Source organism: Aedes aegypti, chromosome 1, assembly GCF_002204515.2.
Source record: "Aedes aegypti strain LVP_AGWG chromosome 1, AaegL5.0 Primary Assembly, whole genome shotgun sequence".
NCBI classification, from domain to species: domain Eukaryota; kingdom Metazoa; phylum Arthropoda; class Insecta; order Diptera; family Culicidae; genus Aedes; species Aedes aegypti.
In genome coordinates, this window is record NC_035107.1 from 65,164,300 (window position 1) to 65,189,771 (window position 25,472).

General features: G+C 36.6%; 1 protein-coding gene across 3 annotated transcripts in view; it reads right to left on the reverse strand.

The window, feature by feature from the left end:
* The window catches only part of LOC110674225 (uncharacterized membrane protein DDB_G0293934-like), a 256,353-nt gene that overhangs the window by 208,789 nt on the left and 22,092 nt on the right, over window positions 1-25,472 (reverse strand). For 2 of the 3 annotated variants that reach the window (XM_021838396.1, XM_021838400.1), the window contains exon 2: window positions 11,578-12,583. The gene's annotated coding sequence lies outside the window, so the exon portion shown is untranslated. The remainder of the gene's footprint in view (window positions 1-11,577; window positions 12,584-25,472) is intronic. The other variant, XM_021838405.1, reaches the window with a different exon arrangement.

Consider the following 25,472-nt stretch of genomic DNA (forward strand, 5'->3'; position numbering starts at 1 on the left):
AGTTATTCCCAAACAAAACTATTTCTGATTTCGTGTAACATCGAGACAAGAATGCCAAAAAAATTGTTGACGAAATTCTTGAAAGAATACATGATTAAATTTCAGGCTAAATTTCCATAGGGGTTTTTAAAAAATAACAAAGCTTTTGCAGAATAACTTGAAAGGATTGTGGATGAACTTCACGAAAGGAATCTTTTTTAGAGAATATGTTGAAGAAATTTTACTTTTTTAGACGAATACCTGAGGAAACATTTTTTTACATTTCTACAACGAATTTCATTCCTAGAAAAATCTAGCTAGGAGAATCCCTCGAAGTCCTGACTTATCTGTTTATTTTTCGAATTTTTTCATAATGTTTTCATATTATCTGATTCCAATTTCAAGATTCTGTTCGTTTTTTGGAGTACCGTAAAACACACAGAAGTGGAGACCTCACTACAATGTGAAATAGAGAGATTTTTCAGCGATTCTATTGACAGCCATTGGAATTTTACCTTCAAAAATTCACTAAACAGGTCCTAAACAAATTCCTTGATTAATTCGAGCAAAAACATCTTCTTGTTGTTTTTAAAAGGATTTCTGAAAAACTGCCTATAAAAATCAATTAAAGAATTTCTAGATCAATCCTAGGAATTTCTGGATGTATCCGGGGAGGAACCCCTGGTGAAATTTCGAAAGAATTCTGCAAAAAAATCTCGGAAAATTTCAAGAGAAGCCCATGAAGGGCAAGTTTCAGGAAAAGATTTATAGGAAAATGCAGAAAGATTTACTGGAGGATTCTGGCCATGAATTAGCATCCATTAAGAACCTCTGGGAAGAATCCCGAGAGCAATTCCCAGAGTAATCAGTGAAAAACATCAAAGAAATAATCAAAGGGAAACATCTTAGTAAATCATTAATCGAATGTTGGGAGGAATATCTGAAAATATCTATTTGAATATCGTAGAGCGATTCCTGAACGAGCCCAGAAGATATTTTTGGAAAAGCTTGGGAAAAAATCTGTAAAAAAAATCTGGAGAAATTTCTGCATAAAACTCCAGAGAAATACCTGTAGCAATTTCTCTACAATTTCGTTAAAAACTCCTAGAACAATTTTTGAAGGAAATACTCAATAAACCCAAGCTGTATTACATGAACAAATGCATGGATAAATTTTAACTCAAATTACTAAATTAATTCATGGAAATTTTTGAAGAGAAATTACTGAATAAATTTTAGAATGAGTTCCAGAAGGAAATTAAGAAGAAGTTCCACAAGGAATTAAAAAAAAACCAAACAGACGTAACATTTGGAACCTTTTCATCGTACAGCGAAATAGTGCTCAGTTCTTCTATTTGGTGGCTGGCCAACGGCTCACCTGCGGCGCTTTTATCGCTTTTTGTTCGAGTTTTACGTTTGCACACTACCACCATCTAGTTATCGGTACATACGAGATGTTCAGTTTTTTTTTCGTTTTGTCTGAGTACTTTTACCAGCTGCGTGATTTTAATATATAGCGACTACTTCAAAAGATGACTTCCTCAAAGCATAATTGAGATGATCAAAATTCTTCATCTACCTGAGTATTGTAGATTTTGCACTTTATCGAATGCGACGATTTGTGATCGTCGCCAGCTAAGCGAATTTGAAGTTTCATCGATCTCACTAACACAGACGTGAATCATCACCATTGACTTATTTACCAGCGACAATTTCCTTGCACCGTTTCATACACGGTGTGCTGGAACACACATATTATCGAACTTGCATGAACCTCCGATCTTTTTTCACTAAAAGTTAGCCTTGATAGCAAAAAAAAACTTGCGGAATATTAAAAAATCTTTCATCGGCAAAAAATTGAAAAAAGTCGATTTTTGTATTTTTTTTCTTCTTTTATATGTGAGTTCATAGGAGAATATTAGAGTTACACTAATTTTGATGCATTGCAATAGCTCAAAGACTTATTTGATATACCTTGAACACGAATCGATTACAAGACGTTTCAAATTGAGCATATTTTCTACCTGCATTCACACCAGAGTTGCTTGCTGTCACCATCAACGCTTAATATTTGCTGATTTGTACAGGCCGAGTGCGATAAAATTCGGATCATTCCGTATCACATCAACATCATGACCTCTACTCCATCACCAGTGCATTGATGGCGATAGACTATGGATATCACTGATGGCTCAAGTTTTGCCTTAAATTAAGCAAATGAAATGGCAATTTATCAGTACGATATCCTTGATAGTGCTTGCAGACGGATTGAATCTGTGTGTTGGTCACTGAAAAACATTAATAGCGTGGGTAATTACCACGTGATCACTCATTCTGCAGTGATTGTGATCTAGAGTGCGATGTCGCATCACAGCTGTTGGTTGTCAGATCCAAGTGATATTGATAGTTCGCAACTGATATTGATAGTTTTAGTCCATCAGCCATCAGCTGATATGACCGATATTGTGCAACTCTGATTCACACAATGTGATCAGCCCATGGTTGTATGCCGTTTATTAACGACATCGCATTTTTACATAAATTTATTAAGTTAAACATACTACAACTTATCAAATTTCAATCAACGTTTCCTATTCTACTGAATAATTGAAATCATTGGAGTTCGTTATTGAACATGAAGCTTTTTTAAGATAACAGACAATTGTATAATCACATGCAACCATTAAAATAAACAGCCATACAATTATTTAGGGCAATGTACTGTTTCAATTATATACGGTGTGTTCACTCTAGCTGGTCTTGTTATTCACATTTGTTTTGATTGAAAGATGGAGGAAAATTTTACGCAAACCTGAATACTGTGTATCTACATCGAAAACTAGAACGCATGCAAATATTGTAGAATATCGTTACATATACAGGGTTTATACAGAAAATGTAAGATGTGAACATAAAAAAAAATCTAGGATAGTCTTATGTTTCTTGTATGAGTAACAATATTATATAATATTTGTAAAGTTGTCATGCAGATTTATATTGAAATCTTGCAGCCTCTGGTTGAGTGCGTTTACTAAAACATCACATCATTAACGTATCATTAGTTACATTCACATACTTAAACCTAAATACATACCATAAAACGGGGTAACTTTGATAGTTTTTTGAGAGAATCTAAATATTTTATTTTTTATTTGTAAAACAAGCACTAGTTTGGTTATCGATTGCATATGAAAGATTGCATAACGGTTCGATCTTAATGAATCTATAGTTTCTCATATAATCGAAAGTCAGTTTTTGGTAATGGGGTAACATTGATAATGAGTAGATAAGCGCATGAAAATCCACAACAAACTATTGTTTGACATCATCACAGTTTGAATTGGATTGGAGAATGTTAATAGAGAAACTGGATTAGATTTTATCAATTCAAGTGCATAATTTATTGAACAAAAAACACCTTTAAAAGTGTTTTCAGGCAAAACAAACATGACAAATACCTTTATTAGTTGATAATAATGGGTATAAAATCATATCTCTAAATAGATATCTATCGATAATCATGTTTCGACATTGAATTCTCCATAAATCAATCGTTTTTGGAACATGACTGAGTATAAATCGAATGAATCCCGTAAAGTACATGAGGCGTTGCATACCTCTAGGCTTTTAATGTTATACGGGAATTTGTGACTTTGAGTACAAAAATGATTCTAAATTGTAAAACTATTTTCGCTATGAGGTTCGATACCGGATTCATGTTCTACTATAGCTAGGCCATCAAGCATACGTACCGAACTCATCATAATTTCATGAAATAGTGATAGTAAAACAGATTATTTGTGAGCGTTTTTAAAGTACTAGAATCTCATCATTTTTTAATATTCGAATATAATGCTTCAAATACTCTCGATTGGCACGAAAACAGCTCAGAGGTGAAGTGTCACACTGATACTGCTTAGTTTCGCATTCGTTTTGCGATTTTTGTTATTTTGTTTAATACGTTGCGAATCCCGCACTATCAAAGTTACCCGTCTTATCAAAGATACCTCGTTTTACGATACTAAAATTTATGTGTCCATGTTGGTTATTGAAATTGTTATGTCTATTTCGCAAAATGTACCCTCCATAAGTGCGAAGTCGTGAATAAAAGTGCTGGATTGCGTTGGATCGATTTGTTATCTTCGCCACATTTATTATTCATCTTATGACAAATAATTGGAGTGATGACATAATGTCGATCCGAAGTAATCCATTGCATATAAGTAGATTGATGACTGCACAAAACTTGTATCACGTTAAGCTTGAGACCACATTAAGGCTATATAAGCCATTTACTGTTAATCATGTTATAGTGAACCCTCTTTCAATACTTTTGCGCGTATAAGGACATGAATACAGCCTATACTGCCATGTGTATCTATTTCTGGGAATTCCAATTCTGATTAGAAAACTATGCCGCATACGATTTGATTCAGAAAGAAGAATACAAAGCGTTCGTATGAGCTTTCCTGGAGGAAAAGTGAAATTTCCATTATATAAAATACGGCATACCACCATGGGCTGGCCATATTGTGTGAGTGTATGTAGGAAATGATTCTTAATTTGAAATATCTAAGAATTCATTCATGTTAAAGATACATATGTCAAATTGGTCATTTAGTCGTTAAAAGTTATTATATTAGCGTAACTTTAATATTCTCCTATGAACTCATATGTGAGAGAAGGGTAAAAATACAAAAATCGACTTTTTTCAATTTTTTGCCGATGAAAGATTTTTTAATATTCCGCAAGCTTTCTTTGACTATCAAGGCTAACTTTTAGTAAAAAAAGATCGGAGGTTCATGCAAGTTCGATAATATGTGTGTTCCAGCACACCGTGCATAGTTGGCAGTGCTTTTAGTAATCAATGAAACAGACAATCGTGGTGCTTGTTCCCGAAAGAATTTTCTATTAAATTCAAAACATTAGACATGGCGTCTCAAACATTGCTGAATGTTCAAGTTTGCTGTTATTCTCTGAATTCGACATTCTTACTTTAGATCGTTCTATTCAAACAGTGTTGCCACTTTCAAAAATTATTGATCATAGCTCTACAAATCCATTGACAACATTCAGCAACTAATTTACTTTGACTAGAAATTAGACTCTCACAATTCTTTGACTACACATTCGACTCTGATTCAATTCTATTCGAGCATTGCCAACTAACTACTATGTATGGGTGGTACATACAAAATTTAACAAACATCACTTACATCAAGGCGTATGTGGGAAAATGAGTGGTACCGTCAAACGGGGTAACTTGCAACAATTTTCAACTTCTAAGCTATATGGATGAAAAATTTGAGGATTCCGATGAGACAAAAACCATCTAGTATCCTAATCGCCACGTGAAGAATACCACGCGATATAAATTTTATCAGAATTTGGATTCCTGGGATCAGGAGAGACGAAAAATATACATTTTTCATGCTACCCCTGATGTGGGGTAACATGCAACACACATTGCACCTGAAGAACACTATTGTAAACTTAACCTATATCGTGTTATTATGATCATTTAATAATTTTCTGCAATAAAAATATGTCGATAATTAAGAACAGCTACTGTACTCTTAGAAAACTAATTATTATTGATTGAATTATGAATATTAAACCAAATCGATTGAAAACATCATTAGTATTGCATAGGGTGTTCACACGGGGAAATTCTAGCATATTATAAGTCTTGAAAGTAATTGGAAAGCCATTAAAACGATTTAATGCAACTTTTCTACAAATACAATTGTAATTAAGGTTATGCGTCACATAACTTATTGCTTATACAAATTCAAATCAAAGCGACGTACCTCATATTGATATGTATGTTTTAAAATGGTCTCTGTTGGTGTTCTAAAACAACTTTTATCATACTTCATGCAGAAAGTTCCCAATGGCAGATCTGCAAGTTAGTTTTTATACAGATTATCATTTTTTTTCATTATTTTCATGAATAAAATAAATCTAATTCTAATAATAATGCGATTCATGTAAATTTTCAATATTTAGTACCAAACGTGTATTGAATTAATTGCGGTACAAAAATTTTAATGTTACTGAACAAATTTATGTTCAATTTTGCCTTTTCATGTGTTTTCGATAATACACGGCAAGAAATATCAAACAATTGAGATCAAAATAGCTGTTGCAAGTTACCCCACAAGGGTAGTCAAAAACTTTTTTGAATTTTTATAGTGTTTAAACATCAAATTATCAAAACTTTTATATTGTCAATTAGTACACTACTAAGTACTGTAACTGTTAGCGAATTCCTTGAATTACATATTTCTACCGTTTTTGAGGTACGTAGAACGTTTTTCAGTATAAATTTCATGCAATCCAACGTTTAATATGATTTCCACCTCCAGTCAACCAAGCAATAAACAAACAATACCCAAACCTTTGCCAAAATCTTCTGTTGTATACCTGAGGTCAATAAATGGCGGAATAAATCATAAATATTTAACTCAATGCTGAACGAAACGACAATTCGGTTACATGTTGAAGTGTTGCAAGTTTCACCCCTGTTGCAAGTTACCCCGTTTGACGGTATGATGAAAAGCGCTTAAGTTTGTTACATGTAGCATCTTTCGAACATGTAGTACGTACTACTCTCGAACATCAGCGATTACTACATACGAGTAGAAGTAAGCTGTTAACTGATGCTGCACATAAAGAAAAATCATTGTAAAATGCAGCATGAAATTATCCATAAAGAAGGATCGTCAGTTTGATCGTATATTTACACTAAAAATCATGTGAAATTATAAATATTCCTACACTTCCGCTATACATGACCTAATCGACCATGTACTCTAACCCGTTACGCGACCATTAGCACAAATTTTTTGAGGTTATGTAATTTTACACAATTTGCCGTGTATGTTTGCGATAAATTTGGAAGTCCCTTTATGTGCATGATTTTATGATAATTTGACTTCAAGATTGTTTCTGTGTGGTTTTCCGTCTTTGCTAACACTTGTTTTCAATGTAGACAACTTGGAACTACAAAAATCATAAAATTATAAAATTCATAGCAATTTTTAGGTTCCAAAGCTGAGATTCTGTTAAATTGTGGTAAATTCTCACAATAGTGGTTGGATTAGAGAAGGGTTTTTTTTTTCGAAACTCTGGTAGAAATCTCCATTGCTATTTATGAGTTTTCTATTGACCCTTATTCTTCTACATCTTGGCATTAAAGTCCTCACTGGGCCGGAGCCTGCTTCTCAGCTTAGTGTTCTTATGAGCACTTCTACATTTATTAACTGAGAGCTTTCTTTGCCAAAGTTGCCATTTGTGCATTCGTATATCGTGTGGCAAGTACGATGATACTCTATGTCCAGGGAAGTCAAGGAAATTTCTTTTACGAAAGGTCTTGGACCGACCAGGAATCGAACCAAGACACCATGCATGGCTTTGCTTTGTAGCCGCGGACTCTAACCACTCGGCAAAGGAAGGACATCTAACACCCAAATTTTCATTTTCGTTCTACACGGGTAGAAATCAGAATCCAAAAACAAGATTATGACTCATGATATCATGATTCCAGCGTGTTTTCGTCTTATGAAAATACACCATGATTTGGACTCATGATATCATGAGTCAGATTGCCGTAGCGCAACACATGCGTTAGGTTTTTGTAGCTGATTGCTCGGAATCATGATTCAAATGCCAAAAATGCTGAGTCGCGCATCCGTTTATGATCGACAAAATAAAAAAAGTTAAAAATAGCACACATCGAGATTCGAGCCAATAACCTTCCGATTGTGAGCTATGTACTCTACCACTCAACCAATTCGTCATCTTGAAATAAGATAGATCGATACGAATGAGATGAAGCAAAGTGCGCCGCTTAGTGTTTTCACACTGGATGTTACGCTTATGAGGAATCATGATTATGACTCCAGGAACCATGATTTGTGATCCTGATATTATGACCTAACCAATTTATAAATTTCATGATTTGTAAATCATGGTGTGGGGATCAGATTTTTATCCGTGTAAATATAAATTTTCGTTATCTAAAATCGTTCTAAACACTTTTTGGATAATTTTAATTTTTGAACATTCCTATCATTATTTATTTTTTATGAAAACCTCTTCTGGTTACAGATTTTTTACAATAAAAAAATAGATTGTACAGGGATGAACCAGCCTCGGACTGAATTCCCCCATAATAAATAGTCAATCATCAAAATTTAGTTTTTATGGTACTTTTGATTTTTTTTCCAGTGAATATTTTATTTTCCGTGTAACAAACGGAAAACAGGTTTCAAATTATTTGAATACCTCTTCTCTAAGCTTTTCTTCTGCGAAAGGTTGATTATTGAAACATATGAAAGGTACTATTTGTTGTATTACACGTTGAATGAATCCCCAGGCATTTATAGGTTATAAAAATACAATTGTTCAAACACTTTTCGATAATAAAAAAAAAGTTTCAAAGATCATAAGAACCTTTCCTTATATGTGTGTTATGAGCCAAGATTTGAGCCAAAAATAAAATCATTTGGATTACCGAGCTACAAAAAAAAAGTACCCAAAATTCCAAAGTGTACCCAGTCTTAAGACGTTTTTGAGTATTGGAAGATTAAACACTTGTATTTCATTCCATTCGTTAAAATCTTGTATTTAATTCGGTTCATTTAAAAGAAATCCTTTCTGCGGTAGCCGCCAACTTCTACCGCATCTATCAAAATTTTACCAACTAATCGAAGTATGCTTGTAAAGTCCAAAGCATTAAACAACAGAAGAAAACAACTGTCATTACCGTGGTTTCCAAGGCATCATCGCAGCCGATTGATAATGCATTGTAAAAATAAGTAATGTGATAGCTGTGGTAGCTTTCTGTTCAATACACGGTTTACAATATTTATAAAGTTATATATTCCGAAACTGACAGCTACTCGACGACGTCATTCCTATACACCTCGAACAATTAAAAAATGACTAAGTGATCCAGATTCCATATGCTACGATAGGAATGATGTCACATGTTTACAACCAAATTTGATGTTTACACCAGTAAAGATACTGCCTTGTCTTGTTTTTGACGTGGTTCAACTGTAGAACGGAAAGTTATATCTGAAATTGCAATAATTCGATCTGGTAGTAATGTTCACATTTTTATGGAAACTGTAGTTGATCCAGTTATAACAATTCAATGAGGAAACCCTCTGAAACACAACTGTTCCCACTAATTTATAAAGATCCTTACCAATATTACAAAAAATCCCATCGGAATTCACTAGATATTTACCGAAATTCAAATGGCTTATACTAGAATTAAAGATTGCCTCTGAAATACCAACGGAACTGGAAATCAACGGGATCTAAAAGGATTAACAAGAATTTGATTCACATTACAATTCCAAAGATTCGCAACAGAAGTTCAGGAATCCCATAGAAATCTCATCGGTTCTTACAGAAATACCTTCTCTAAGGTACTCAAATGATTCCAAACAAATCCAGAATGCCTATCGGAACGCCAGAGTAGGGTCCTTGAGCCTTGTCCCAATTTTGATACCAAACGTTAAAGTTTTTGCCAGAAACACATGTTTACTAATTTTTTAAATGATTTTCGTTGGTTTAAGCCCAAAAATAAACATTTTTTCGGTTTTTGAGAATCTGTCAGCCCTGTGGTATTTTTGTCGATAAAGTGAACGTCAAACATAATCAGAAGTGTCAAGGTTCATATTTGGAACCATTTTTAAAATTAAAGTTTAAATATGTTATAGCCATTATTTGAGCTGGAAAATTGCTAAAGTAGTCGCAAGAACATGTTCTTTCGTATTTTCAAATAAAAACAAGAATTTATTAAACATTTTAGGATGCAATTCCTACAGGGATTCCGGCGTTCTAAACTAAACCCGGTATGTGAGAATGCTCACGTAAAATTAAGACTGTCAGAATTTTATTTTGAAATCTCAGAATTCTTTTCCAAAACTCATAATTTTTATAAAAATCTCCAAATATCTTTCGAAATATCAAAGCTCACATCGTTTTCCTATGATGTTTACTCAAATTACAATTATTCCATTCCACTCAACAATCTTAAAGTATGAGTATCCTCTGCAGCTAACTACCAGTAGTCTTGTAGTAAATACTAACTTTATTCATAACAACACGTTATTTGTAGTACATTCCACTTGTGTTCCTCATGTCGTACCTCCCAATGTATTGGCCCTATCAGACTGATGTAGAACAATTAATATGTAATGTATTACTACCAAAATCAGGGTGTCCATTCAAAATCAGTTTTCCAATTCCAGGATTTTTCCCGGATGCCTAAAAGTTTTAAAACCAAGTGTAATCATGGTGCAGTGCAGGGTTGGGAAAAAATGAACCCAATATAGGCTACTTGATGAGATTCACAATTTTAAACTACTGTAGTGAGAGAGCCACGTGATTTTCGCGAAATTCAAGCCTACTACTATTACCATTCCCAGCACTGGTGCAGTGCCTTAAAATTTTTAGGCATTTTTACTCAAAAATGGGTTTCTGTTTTCTACGTGTACATTCCATTGATACGTCATTATGATTTCATCCTGAGGACACTGACGAAAATTTCAATAAGTGAATTGGATGAAAAGTCGTACAGTTCTCAAGTCATCAGTCTGAATACTTTTCCAACGAGTTAAATTAATAAAACAGTAACATAAAACCCCAACTAGGAACCAAATCCAGCTCGCGCACCAGCCAAGTGGTTTAGTCATTAACTGAAATTAAAGTCCCTGGATTTGCCAGGCCAAAAGCACACAAGCCGCAACTCAAAATCGCTTAAGCACAGTACAGTGCCGGGGTTTGTTTTCGTATGGGCTAAACAGAATAAATAAACCGTAAGCACAGCGCACCGGAATGGCTCACTTCGTCGTCGTCCCAAACCGCCTGGCATCAACCAGTAGTGCATAAATGGAAACCTAATAATAATTCTACACTCTTATTTTGGCTTTCTTCGTTTGTTTTCTGCCTTCCAGAGGGGTTTTATGGTGTCTGGCGCATCTACATCAAGATTAGGACCGATGATGACATTACCGACATTACCAACACCGTAAAACGGCGGGTAATGCACTCTTTCGATCGTCATCTCACCGTGGAATTACCTTTTTTTAACAAGATTCCAACTTCGTTGGGCGCCATGCTTGATTTCGTATTACAGTTAACTCTCTCTTACTTGATATTCCGTATCTCGATATCGAGTTAGAGAACCATAGTAAAAGTTGGTTTTCATGGCTAACTCGATGGTCCCTTGAAACGCAGTTGCACTGCCTTTATGTTCTGTGACTCGATACCTCCCTAACTCGATGGTCCCTTCAATATCGAGTAAGGGAGAGATGACTGTATGTCACATATCAGAATGATCACAATTTCGTCAGATTTGCGATTTGCGTAGAAATTCTGAACTGCTACGGCAAATGATCAATATAATAGTGTAGCTTAAAACAGAGCAACTAGATATAATGAATGATTTGATTGTTTGAAATTAACATTTTTTTCAAGTTCTCAATTTCGTTGGACGCCATTCACTCACAATGGCACCGGATAAAACAATGAGCGACAGTCAAATTTCAAGAGCAACTAACCTCGAAAATAACTCACCTCGAATGTGACAGCTGTAATCAGTTGACATCGCGCGCCGAAAAAACACCAATTTATCAATCTCACGGGCAACAACTCCACCAAAAACACCGAAACACACGCAGAACGACACGACTTTCACCTTCGTGGCTTCTAGACGCAGCACCGCTCGGCGCCTGCTTTGTTCACTTCAACAATACCTTCACGAAACAAAAAAAAACTTATGAATGAAAATCTTCACACTGGGGTATTCAGCTTCGGCTAATAGTAGGCCACGCGGCACGGCTTCTGCTATTCTTCCGCTCACACTAATCACAATAATTCGCTCAAACGAAACGCTGCTGGTTGTTTTGATGGAAATTCTTCGGCTTTTTCGCCGCAATGCTTTTTTTTTCTACTTCTATAAACAAAACCGAACGTGTTCAACTGCTCCGCAGCGGAACGGACAACCTTTCTGCATTAACTGTGACTTTTGCAATTACTGCCCTGACGGGGGTTACTAATTTTAGGTACACTGCTGCAATACTTTGCAAAACTCACCTTCCCCGTCTTGCAGTTATAGTAGGGTGGTAGATTTTTCACCTTTCCGCTACCTCATCACGCTTGCCAAGTGTTTTCACGTTGCAATTCTTCGCTTCACCTCGAAGCAATCACCGTCACGTGGAACAAAAGGGTGCGACCCCCACCCTAGAGCCGGCTCTGCAATCACCCACTCACCGCTTGCTCTTTTAAGCGCCTACTCTTTTCCCACCCAATGCAGAAAAAAAGTGGCGGCAAATCGCGGGTGTGATGATGTAAACAAATCCGGAAAATTCACACTTGAATGATTCTTTTTTGCCCCCTGTGCTCTCCAATATCGGAGAAAGATTGATTGGTTTCGGGGGGCGGGGTGGTGGAAATTGCACCGAGGGCAGGCACCGGGTTCAATTGAGACGCAATTTCACAATCGTGTCCAATGCGCGAGAGCAAATTACTGCCGATGGTACTTTCGAGTAGGTTTGCTGACAGCTATGCCAATTGGATGGATCTGTAATGGAAAAGAAAGGGAATGAGTTAGTGAAAATTGTTATTACGCCAAATCACGAAGCAAATGTGTGCAAAGGTGAGATATGTCATGAATGGATTTAAAATTAATATAAAATAAATCGATGTACTTTACTAAAATTGGTGTGAGTTGTAATTAGATACCTAGATAGTAGATAATTAGATAGTAGTTGTTAAAACAATCACTCTTTTCCATTCATCAGCTTTTGTAAGGACGTGGCCAGGACAGATATCGACTATTGTATGCTGCATAAATCTTGCCTAAATATCAGGGGTTGATCTAAAATCTTTGGCAAAGGTAGCAGATAGAGAAAGGCCCATGTGTCAAATAGGGTTTTGTTCTTCTTCGTCGTAAGCGCTACTATTCGTCGTATCAAACTTTAAATGTTCCACTACGGCGGATATTCAAACTTACCTGCAACATAGATTCATTATCCAAGTGTAATTTTGTGAAAGCTGTTATGGCTTGTACACTTGTACACCAAAAATGCAATAAAACTACTGTATTTCGGTAAATAACTTCAGTTCAATTATCCACTTTGCACTTTTTCACCGAAATCGCATGGACGAACACGATTTGAGAGAAATGCTTAGCGATCGACTGAGCCACACCACTTTCCAACACAAGTTTCTTCCCGCCCCCGTGGGTGACTTACTTCGCCGGGCACTTATTTTCACTATGGAAAACCTTCGTACTTCTTCACTGAAGGATTTCATTCCAATCACACGCCGTAAAACTTCAATAAAGCACCAAATTTTACGAAATTTCCTCAACCGCCGCGTATAATTGAGAATGTAAACAAAGTTTTATTCGTCGTACTGAGAAAAAAAAAAGCTTGTGTGCATCAATGTGTGCGCGACGCTCGATGTAAAAATACGGTGTCTTTGATTGTGTTGTTTTCGCTGTACTGTGAGCAAATGCCATAATTGAACGGTCTAAAGGAATTGTGTTCATATGTTTGGGCTGAATTTTGATAACGAACAATGAATTTTAAAGGAAATTAGTATATTCTATCATGCTGAAGGAATGGAGGGAGATGCTAGTAGATCTATATATTCTAGTAAAACACTTTATTATAGCGTTGATATATTGTGTTTTAACCATTCAATACACACAGTGAGCCGTAAGTTGTGAGACGAATCTGGAAACTGATTGCGACGGAGTTGAAAACGATACGACGGACTGAGAATACGGTAAGATGCATTTTCTTTGCATTATTTCCAAAAAGAGATCAAGATTTATCAAAATGTTATTGTACAATGCTAAATTCGTTTTGAGAAAGAATTGTTTGGCATCGGTTTGTGTCAGCATCATTCACTGCAATACTGGGAAAATTGCAGTTCTCACTGATCAATGCTTAATACGATGGATACTAGCACATCACCCTAACAAGATTAGTTTAGGGACAAAAGGTCGAAAGACAGGCCTTTCAAAGCACAAAAGGTCGGAAAACACAAACGTAGAATGAACAAAAAGTTAAAAATTATACTTTTAGGGTAAAGGTATTCAATATCGGCAGATAGAGATATGTTTGCCAAATTAAGTGTAATGGATCATTGAATGTAGTTTTTGCAAGTGCTCGACGCATCAAAACAAAGGCGCCACTGTATATGGGATTTAACATTGTGACAGCATTGCTGTTCTGTCAAACACACAAGGCTACGGTGGCGCTATCTATGCTTTCCATAGCGGCCGTTTTGGTTATTTTAATGATCCATTGTGGTTACATTGTGTTAAAAATTATTTGATTGGTGTGTTGCGTTTCCTTGTTCCAAGATTTCCAACCATTTGTCCCTTCTCTTTTTCCTATTCGACGTTCTGTCGATTCGCCCTTTTGTCCTTTTGTCTTTCAACCTTCTCTCATTTCGACGTTCTGTGCTTCGAACTTTTGTCATCGATTTCATTGAATGTAAAGGGTGTACGGAATCAAACTGCGACACACACAAATATTTGGCAAAATTTGCTCGTTCAATCAATCATCTTCAAACTCTCAGGGAGTAAAATAAAACATGTCATAAATGTTTTTCCATATTTGTTTTATTCAATTTCAATTCCATATCTAATGCGTGGAACCTGAAACGTAAAGCGCTCAAGTAAAATTTCTCCTTTTTACCAAAGTTATATTGACAGCTGATTCAGTATGAGCGAAATGTCACTTTTACTTGCGGAATAATTGAGCGGCACATTTTCTGTACGGAAAATTGACATCTGCATTTGATTTGTACGGCAGGCGTTACCGACGTTATGAAATCAGCTCCACACAATTTGCCACATTGTTCAAACAACATGTTTACTGTTTTGTATATGTCCACTGTTTGTGTTATTGTTCGTTTATGAATTTACTGTAATCAGTTTTCGTTTCAAAACCATATATCACAGTAACCTTACATAACCAGTTTATGTTAATGTATGGGATAACATCCTTGAAAAGTTCCTTACTATCCACAATTGAAACCTTTCAATAATCTAACAATTTGGCATACATTACAATTACAGTTACTTGTTGTAGACGGCTACGAAGAGATACCACAAACACACTGAAAACATGTATAGTATTACAGTAAATGTACAATAAGTGTTACAGTTAAACAAAATATGTGTGCGTTGGCGACTGCATAGTTGCTTTCTATTACTCAACTGTCATTTTTCACTCCGTGAATCAGATAATTTCGTTGAAAGCTTTTTTTATTCGAACTCGGAAAGATTGCATTGTTAGATAAACATTTTATGTTTTACTAATCCAGTGCGCGTATCGCTTCAATAATATGCAGGTAAAAGTTTCTTCCTGAAGTGTGGTATAGCGTGAATTTACGATTTCACCGGCAGGTAAATATGATCGATCGGATTGTTGTTTGTGCTTTATTTATTATAATTTGTAAATTGTCTTTTACAGTTGCTCTAGGCTGTGCGGTGTGATGAATTACAAGGAGTCTAGGAAACCGGCAAAACCTCCGAAAGGCACTCAAGGAAGGGAAAAGATGAAGCAGATGGCCGAAGCTGAATTCAATTTTTTGATTAATTCTATGCTATTTCAAGCGGGACTTCCCCAAGCAACCAATAGTTCGGATTGTACTTAAGCAGTGAACTCCAGAGTTCACTTTTGGTACAAATCTAGTTTCAGTGAAACTTTTTCGCTGATTAAGAGAGCACCATGGATATTAAATGAACTTCATTCTCAGAGAAGTAACTTATGAACTCATCAACAACTTGAAAGTTCAGAACAAGTTTGAACTGAACTTCTTTTGTACTTGAAGGTAACAATCAAACTTAAACGAACTTTATGTAAACTGTAAAGTTCGGTTAACTACTTAAAAAGGGAGCTGATTAAGCCAAAACATGCCCTTTTATCCGAACTATTGGTTGCTTGGGTCTTTTATCCTTGCCCAGAAGTGAAAAAACAGAAACTACAGTGTAATACACTCATGTGTCTTTGATTATAACAATATATGTTCGGTTCGATGACAACATTTTTTTAACGATGTGCATATTTATTTCTATAAAAAACGGAGAAATAAAATTATTATTTTTTGAGCCAGATAACTAAAAACACCGAAAAAATCAGCTAATTGTTTAACTATGGTGAATGAATTCAATGGATCACGTGAAACAAGAAAATTTGGGTTGAGCATCTAACTTTTTTTTTATTGGTTGAGTTATAGAACCAAGAAAAAAAAATGAGCTCAACGGAAATTTTCTTGTTTTACGAGATCCATTGAATTTATTCACCATAGTTTTTCATATGGCTTAAATATATCAGAACAAAACCGTATACGGTCAAAAAAACAATAAAGCACTATTAATCAACTAAACCACATACATTATTCGAATTTAAACGAAATTTATGGTTAAACTGTTTTTGTACTGTTTGCTTTACTGTGGGCTGAACAAAAAGAGGATAGTATATCTACAACTTGACAAACTGTAAAGGAAAAATTTTGTTCGAGAAAATCGCCGTTTTTAAATGGTGACATAATTTAACGGCCTATTCCCCATATTGTTATTTTCCCGATTACTGTTCATCAAATTGTGAAAACCGTTCGCGATAGTTGTTATTTTAGAAGTTGTACGGAATTATTAATGTATTGTTGTAAATAGTAGTGCACACTACGGGATACAGTACGAATATAGTTCTTGATTATGCGGGTCATTCCTTGACCGTTTCTTGTCCCATCCTTTTGCACAGTACTTATGATCAGCATACCGGACATAAATGCACTAACTTTTCTCTTCACACTACTCATAAGGTCATGTACATTACTTGGACCAACTTTTTTGCGTGGTGATCCATTTTTTCTTGATATCTTCCTCCTATTACACTTCTTTAGGATGCTTCCGAAGTGCCTGCAACATGGAGGCCCAGTACTTTGCAATTGGCCACAGATTCGGTGCGTTCGGGGGCTTTAGATGCTTCGGCTCGAAATTGACCTCTTTAGCCTTGTACAACTCCAAAACCTCTTTAGAGTAATGGCACGAGGTCATCGTGTGACCTCAGAAAAGGAAGTAGACGCTTTTGGAGGCATTCCTTTAGGTACACCTGCCCATTAACCGTGCCATTTGTCACGAACGGGGGGCTCTGCTTTCCACGCGAGAAAATTGCTTGCCAAATTATATATATATATATTTTGGCAAACTTTGACATCTTCTGCTTTTCAACGTCCTCTGAGACATCGAATTTATGATGAGCAGTGAAAAACTGCAGCCCCGGAAGTCTGCTTCTACATACGTCTTATCATCCATAACGAGGCAATGTGGTTTCGTCAACATTTGGGTGTACACCCGATTCTGTTTTTGTACGGGGGATGCGTACCGTGTAAAAACAGTTTTCAGTTCAAAATTTCAAAAACCGTGCAAAAAAAGTAACCCCATTTCTCGACGTTTCATGCAAAAATAAGGTTTTTACGAAAAAAAAATGTATGGAAACTTTTTTTACACGGCCGTATAAAAAAATCCGTGCAAAAACAGAATCGGGTGAACACTGAAACAAGAATTGAAGTTATGAGAATCATGAACAAGTTTTTAAATTTACTATTCCAACCACGATTGAGATATCATGAACGCTTTTTATTTGCGTTTTGTTCCCTCTTCATCCAACCGTAACGATAGCCGTGCGCTTAGCGTTCGCGCTTGACAATCGCAAGATCCTCGGCCTTCGATTCTGGCCTGCTGCAAGTTTTAACCATGATATATAATTTTTACTGTCGAAGTGGTGCCATGGTAAAATTGAGTGCACAAAATATTCAAAATAAATGCGAATTTAGTCTGCACAAATCAAGTGGCGTAGTGTATTTAATTTAACCATCTGTTATAGTATTTTTAACCGCAACGCTGAAGCAAAATATTGTGAATTTAGTTCATACTTTCAACGTGAATTACTCCTGGCAGACAACAATTTCTTCAATGTCTATTTTTTTTTATCGAAAAATAGATTATGGAAGCTGGTATTGGATTCAACTCAAATATATTACTTAACCTTTAAAAAGTTCAAAGATTTCCCCAGAATAATATCTTCCTTCAGTCAAATCTTATTCTGGTATATTTCCGTATTCTGGGATTGTATTCTTGTGCTATGCCATGACGGAATACCTAGAGCCTTTCTGGCAGAGTTCTGGGAAATCTGCTAGATGTCAAGGATAATTTCAAAAAGAGATTCCTAAGCAACTTCTTGAGATTTTTTTAATCATTAGAGATTTTAATTATCCTATACAGCGGTTTGGAGATGGTTGGAACACGACTGCCTTCCATCTAGCGAATCCGACCCGTTAGTTGGAATAACTGACAGCTGGTGAAAATGATCCAGACTAACGTACCTGGAGAGCAAATCGTCACGAAACGCACATATACATACACATTTGTTCTATATACGGAGACTTCAATGCGACGGTACTCAGACGTATATGTCAGTTTGACATCTTCTCTTGACATTCAAGTGTTTTTTAGTTGGATTTTTTTCCAACCAGCGAACATCCAACCATCGAGTCATTCCATGTAGCGGACCCCCAACAAACGAATCCTCACTGTAATCGTTTACCTGTAGAGAAAAAACTATAAATAAACACTTTTCTTTTATTGTTTTGACATTAAGGAATTCCATACATAACTTTTTTCATACTCCAAAAAGAATTACTTTGAAATAAATTAAGAAGGGTAAATTCGAGGAGTTTTGAAAAATCGCTGAGTTCCAATACGTATGGTTTCTTAACTAATTTTCAAAGTGATGCAAACATTTCCTTCAAAATAAAAATTCAGTAAAATCTTATATTACAATTTGTAATTTTTTACATCTCTGGTCAATATTTCGCGTTAAATTTCTACAGTTCTTACTATTATTATCGCTCCAAAAACAATTCTACAGTTCTTATCATTATTATAAAATAAGTCGCTCCAAAAACATATTTCCACATCAATCTGATCGACATAGTATCATGAAAATTCGTAGTTCATGCAGAACATTTTTTAAAAAAGTTAAACATAAATTCAATAATTAATAAATATAATTAAATAGAATTTCCATCGCTTGAAACTTCAATCATTGTCTATTACAAGAGACAAAAAAATAAACAAGATGTTTTGTAGAAAATTTTACAAAACTACTTAAGTTTTTCTGTAAGATATATCATCAGGAATTTCTTCAAAAAAAAATTACGTTGAATATTTTAAATTGCCAGCAGGAATTTAGTCATATTTTTTTAAGCTGAAAATATCTAATACATTCGTTAAGAAGTTCTTCCAAAACTTTTTTTGTATGTGTTACTCTAGCAATCTGATATAAGTTAGATATGGGCATGTTATAGAGTAATTTGTAAAGAAATCCTCAAAAACAAAATTGAGGTGCTCCTGGAGAAAAAATTCTAGAACCTGAAAGAATACTTGATTCAATTTCTGGAGAAGCTTTTAGAGAAGTTCTAGAATGAATTGCAAAATCCCTCACATAACCCCAGAATAATATCTTGAAAACAAATCTCTGGAAAATTGTTGGATGAATCTCTGGTGAATTTTTCTGAAGAATCAGACGACATCCCAGGGGAAACAATAATATAATTCTCAGAAAAAAAAATTCTTGAACAAATTGCTTGGAGGGAGTTTTTGAGAGAACAGTTGCACGTATTCCATTAGAAACTTGGGAATTTAGAAATTAAAAATATATGTTAGAGAAGCATGTTTGAAGAAATTTTAGAATATTATTTTCGAAATTGATTGATCATTGAAATTTAAAAGAATCCAAAATAACACTTTTAATAATTTTCTGAGGAAAAAGCAGCAGATAATCTGCAGAGACCTAAAAACTTTTTCCTGATTGAACCTTATTAAACCATTTACTAAGATTTTGAGGAATATTAGGATATTATTTTGGATAATTTTTGCTGCGAATTTTTCAGGCAGTCTTTTAAGAAGTTCCGAGAGATTTTCTGGAAGATTTGTTAAAAAAATCTAGAGAGTAAAAAACCTCAACGGAAAAGTTGAAAAAACTATTGGTGAACTCTCTGAAAATTTTGTAGAAAGAATCATTGCTTGGTGATCTTGAAGACAACTTCAAGACTTGAGACTCCTAGAATTTCTTGTACAATTTCTTAGAGAAATCCTCAGTTTTTTCAGAAAAACGTAAACAAATTCTTAAAGAACAAATGGATGATATTAAAAAAAAAACAAATGGAATTTATCTATCTATATAAATACAAAAGTAATGGTGTTTGTATGTCATGAAATGGCTCGAAAACGGCTCAACCGATCAACGGACTCCTTCATATTTGCCTTTCTGAAGTGTTGCGACGTAATTGTGTAGTAATATTTGTGAAAAAAAAATCAACGAGAAAGTTAAAACAAACGTGAAAACTACATGGCATATTTTGTGGCGATTTTCCATAGATGCTTTGGAGTAAACTGGGCAGTATGAATTATGTCGAGACAACTAGTATGTAATAATTGCGTAGAGGACCTTCCAGGAGAAATGTGTAGATGAATTTCTAAAGCATTATCTGGCGGAATTTTTCAAGAGATATTTTTAAGCATATCGATCGAGATTTTTCGAAAAGCTTTCTGGTTAGATCAGAAAGCCAAAGAAACTGCAACGAAATTTTGTTGAACAATCGCTACTAATCTCGGCAATGACATTCCGTGGGAATACCGAATGAACTTAGCAAAATTTGTAAAGGAGTTTTTGGTAAAAGCACTGAAAGAGTACGGAATCAATCAATTAAAAAAAAAACATTGCGATTATCAGAGGAATCTCTTAAAAGCACATAGTTGAATACCTGAAAAGTTTGTGGAATAAACATTCCTCCGGAGTTCTTAGGAAAAATTCTTCTAGGATTTGTTTGACTGAATTGAACAAATAAAGGATATATTCCTCTGGAAAAATAGTTCCTAGTTCCTCTGGAAAAATAATTTAAGAATTCAATCAGAAACCGTTCTAGTGATATGTATTGAATTCAAATATGAATTACATCTGTAAAACGTGTCGCATTGATTTGTCAAGGAATTGAATTTCGTCTTTCTCAGATTTCGCCTTCGATTTCGCTGCCCCTTTTCGATCACCGCCGCCCATGCAATTATCTTGATATTTATGACAGATTTCTCCGGCCGGCTCAATGTTTACCATTTTTTCTTTGTTCTCGACTCACCAGCTGGTCTTGTGTACACAACAAAACCAGCTGGTCCTCCGATGTTTACAGTCATCGTCATTGTTCTCATGCTCCAGCTGATCGTGTTCTCGTGTCAAAACCAGCTGGTAGTGACTGAAATCAAGGATGAAAGTTGGATGGTGTTTGAAAATGTACCAGAAGTACATTATTGGCAGCTTCTCAATTTCGTCATGAAAGTCTAATCATTCGTGAAAATTACAATATAATGTCGAACAATTCAAAAGATGTTATTATTAATGATGAAAACTGAAAATTACATGTATATATTTTAAATTATATGAAACAGGAATAATGCCTACAGTTGTAGTGACGAACTATACATAGTGTGTTTGAAAATTACATATGAGTATTACTGTGCATTTTGTCTTGATATGGTAGAAGTTTTAAAAAAATATGTTGACGTATTTCACAACGTCGAACAATTCAAAAGATGTCAAAATGTCATAAAGAGAAAAATATATGTATATTGAAATTGTATAAGAAAAAAGCATAATGCCGACACTTATAGTGACGAACCATACAAAGTTTGTTTTAATATTACTTAAAAGTTACGCTTTCAAGAAAAAAATGTGTTATTACAAGCATGAAACGAACTCACCAGTTGGTAATCCATCCTCGACTGAACACAAAACTGACACTGATAGCAAAACTTCTTGGCGTCCCGAAATCAAAGCGTCTTGCTTGTGCCTTCCCAAATACCTACCAGGCAAGACGCTTCAAAAAAGAAAAAAATAATAATTCTTCGGCGACAAAACCACGCGCGAAACCGTGAGCAATCCCTATCTGACGACGCAAAATCGAACCGTCCTGCGTGGGCTTCACGAAGCACTCTCAAATCCACTAGCCCCTTACCAAGAGGAGATTTTCAACGGCGACAGAAATAAATAGGGGAAGAAGAAGACACTATCTGCGTAAAGTTCTGCAAAGCTACTTTCATAACTGAGTACTGGCTTACGACCCAAATCAGGGACGGATTGCATCCAATGTCAAGGCAGGAGTTCCAAAGGGAGCCATAATCGATCCAACACAGTAGAGAATTATGTACGATGGAGTGCTAACTGGCCGTAACTGTCAGGACTGCGGAAGAGGTGGAGGCGAAATCGATGGTCATCATCGAAACTTATATGGTTGGAGCCAAGCTGTAGTTGGTTTATCATAGAACGGAGGCCATAGAATGCTACCAATAGAGGGACATAAGAAATGTTAAAAGCATCATCAAATCGGAAACAATGGCTAAGTGGCAGCAGGAGTGGAACAACTTGGAGTAAAAAATGGATCCACCGACGAATTCCAAATGTATCGGTTTTGACGACCAGAAAACAGAGAAGTTCACTTCTACCTGGCGCAGTTTTTGCCAGGCCACGGATTCTTCCGAAAATCTTCACTTTGTCCGGCCTGTCCAAGAACCTAAGAGACACTGGAGCATATTATAATCGACTTTCCTTGATGCGGGGATGTACGAAGCGCGATGATGTCAGAAACCGGACAGCATTGTGCATTGTGTGTCAGTAAAACACCTGAAATGCGATAAGCAGAGAGATAAAGCAGATTCTGTCGTCGCTGCAAACGAGATGGCGTGAAAACCAAAGAGTTCCTGACCACGATCCACGGTGTACTAAAATTAAGAAGGTGATATACTCCGAAAACTGACAGCTGCTTGACGACGTCATTCCTATCCAACTCGAACAAATTTGCGAAAAAAATGATCTAGTGGTCCGGAAGGTATATGGTACGATAGGAGTGACGTCACATGTTTATAATGAAACTCGATATTTTCATCAGTGAAGAGACTGCCTTGTTAATTTTTATGCCGTGACCACGATCGAAGTACGCTCGATCTGTCATCGGGTATTAGAGCGGGCACAGCATAGTATCGGTGATAGGTCGTCTAGACCCCTGGGAACCAGAAGTCATCTGCCACTCGTATTCGCAAGACCTACCTCGGCACCTCCGGAATCATCTTTGCTTTTGTCCCACGTTCGCTATAACGTTGTGCACTTGATCCACCCATCTAGTTCACTACGCTCCATGTTTTCTTGTACCTACTAAATCCGAAGCGAACATCATCTTCACAGGGGTGCTGTCCGGCATTCTTGCAACATGTTCTGCCCATGGTATTCTTCCAGCTTTAACAACCTTCTGGATACTGGGTTCGCCGTATAGTTGAGCGGGCTCTTGGTTTATGCTTCGCCGTTACGCATCATTCTCCTGCACGCTGCAGAATATCGTCCTGAGCACCCGGCGTTCGAAAACTCCAAGAGGTGTAAGGTCCTTTTCGAGCATAGTCCACGTTACATGCCCGAAGACGACCACCGGTCTTATATGCGTTCTGTACATGGTACATTTGGTGCCGAGGTGAATCTTTTTTGATCGCAGTTTCTTCTGATGTCCATTCACTTATAATGTGCCGGCTTATTTCAAGGCTTACGTTATTATCAGCAAGGATGCAAGGTAGGCGGACCACCTCGACCAAGTTTTGCTACTTTGCGTTGCAGGTGAGTGTCCAGATCTGCCAACGAATCAAATTATCTGCTACAATATTCATATCATCCGCGAAGCAAAGAAATCAGCTGGATCATGAGAAAATCGACCGGCTGCCATGGATCAATGGAGACGTCTCCTACGCATAGAAGAGGTCACACAGGGCATAGCCCTACTGGTAAGGTAAGTAACGGTAGATGAATACCGCAGTTCGATGTTACATTGACCTAATATTAAAAATCTTACAAATAATAATAAGGTCTCCGTTCGGTTGAATACCTTAAATTTTTTGCTTTACATTTACCTAGCACTCGCACTGCAACGTCCTACTTCCAATAGGTCGAATAACGTTTCGAAGAGGTTGCCGATGCTTCGCAAAAAAAGCATCCCAATTCCAAAATTGAAGCATTCGTAATTAAACGAGAGTACCCGGTGGTTGCTGACTTATCTGCGCCACTCAATGGGCTTAACTGCTAAACGCCGAGAAAGTAACACCCATAGCAGAATGTGAACACGAGAAGCAGTGAATCGTTCCGCAATCTCGGAGCTCATCCGCGTGATCCGGTGCGTTGCTCTTGCCACCGGTGAACCCAGCGAAACGAAAAGTTGTTATTAAATTTTAATTTTGCCATGTTCCATGCCCCGAAGAAGAATACGCGCACGCGGAAGAACTTCGCCGATCTCGGAGATCTACCACCGCGTGCAAGCAGTTGGACGAGAAACAGTCCGGGCCATTTGGGCGTATGGATCTCAGAGCAGTGCCCAGCAGACGGCAGTGCAGTAGCAAGCAGAGCAACATGTGTGTGCCATCTCCATCCATGGACGTCTTTCTCCAACTTGTGGGGAAGCGGGAAGGTATGCGGCGCATTGCCGATGGAAATAACGCGGGTCTCGCGAACCCAAACCCAAAATAAACATCTCCGCTTGCATGATGAAGGAACAGCACGCAGCCCAAGCTTTTAGGGAGACGGTTCCTATTTTCGGCACTCTTGAATCCTGTCTCCGTGTGAGATTCGTGAAAGAATGTTGTTACTTCATACTGCCATCATACCAAAGACAAATTAAAGACCTCCATGTCCCTTGCAGTTGCCCAAAATTTTATGGCTCATAAGGTAATCTAGAATGCCGTGAAAAGTGTACTGCGATCTGTCAAGCTTGGGTACCTTTTGTACTACCGAGGGACGAAATGCAGTACTAGAAGTGGTACCCAATCTGAGCTCGAGTGTGACGGACCTGATCATACTGCCAAGTTTTAGATTATTTGGCCGAAAAAAAATTGCTTTTGCCTAAGTGAATCATGATGTTGCCCGAGTAGTTCGTTACCCTACTTCGAAAGCATGCTGCAGCAGCAGCAAAATAAGAAGAATTTTGGCATTTTTGCGTCTTCTCACCGAATGCGCTGCTGGGCTGCTGCGATGAATCTGAGATGCTTCTTGCGCCTCTTCTCTAAATCATCATGTGATGGGAGCTGATTTTAAAATTCCATTCGGCACACATCTTCGAGTCGCGCACGCACGTTGTTGCTGGTAGATTTTGGTTGGTGTTGTTGTTAGTTTGCGTTGTTGACTCGTTTTTTCCTAATTGTGTTTACTCAACTGATGATGATTCGTCTGGATCGTCGTCGTTGCTTTCTTATAACTACTCGTGTAATCTGATTCGCCACTCGTCGGGTTGAGAAATGCAGTTGTTGAGCTTTTTTTCGCCGCTTGGCTTACACTGAGGCAAAAATCTCGCATTATTTTCATAAGATC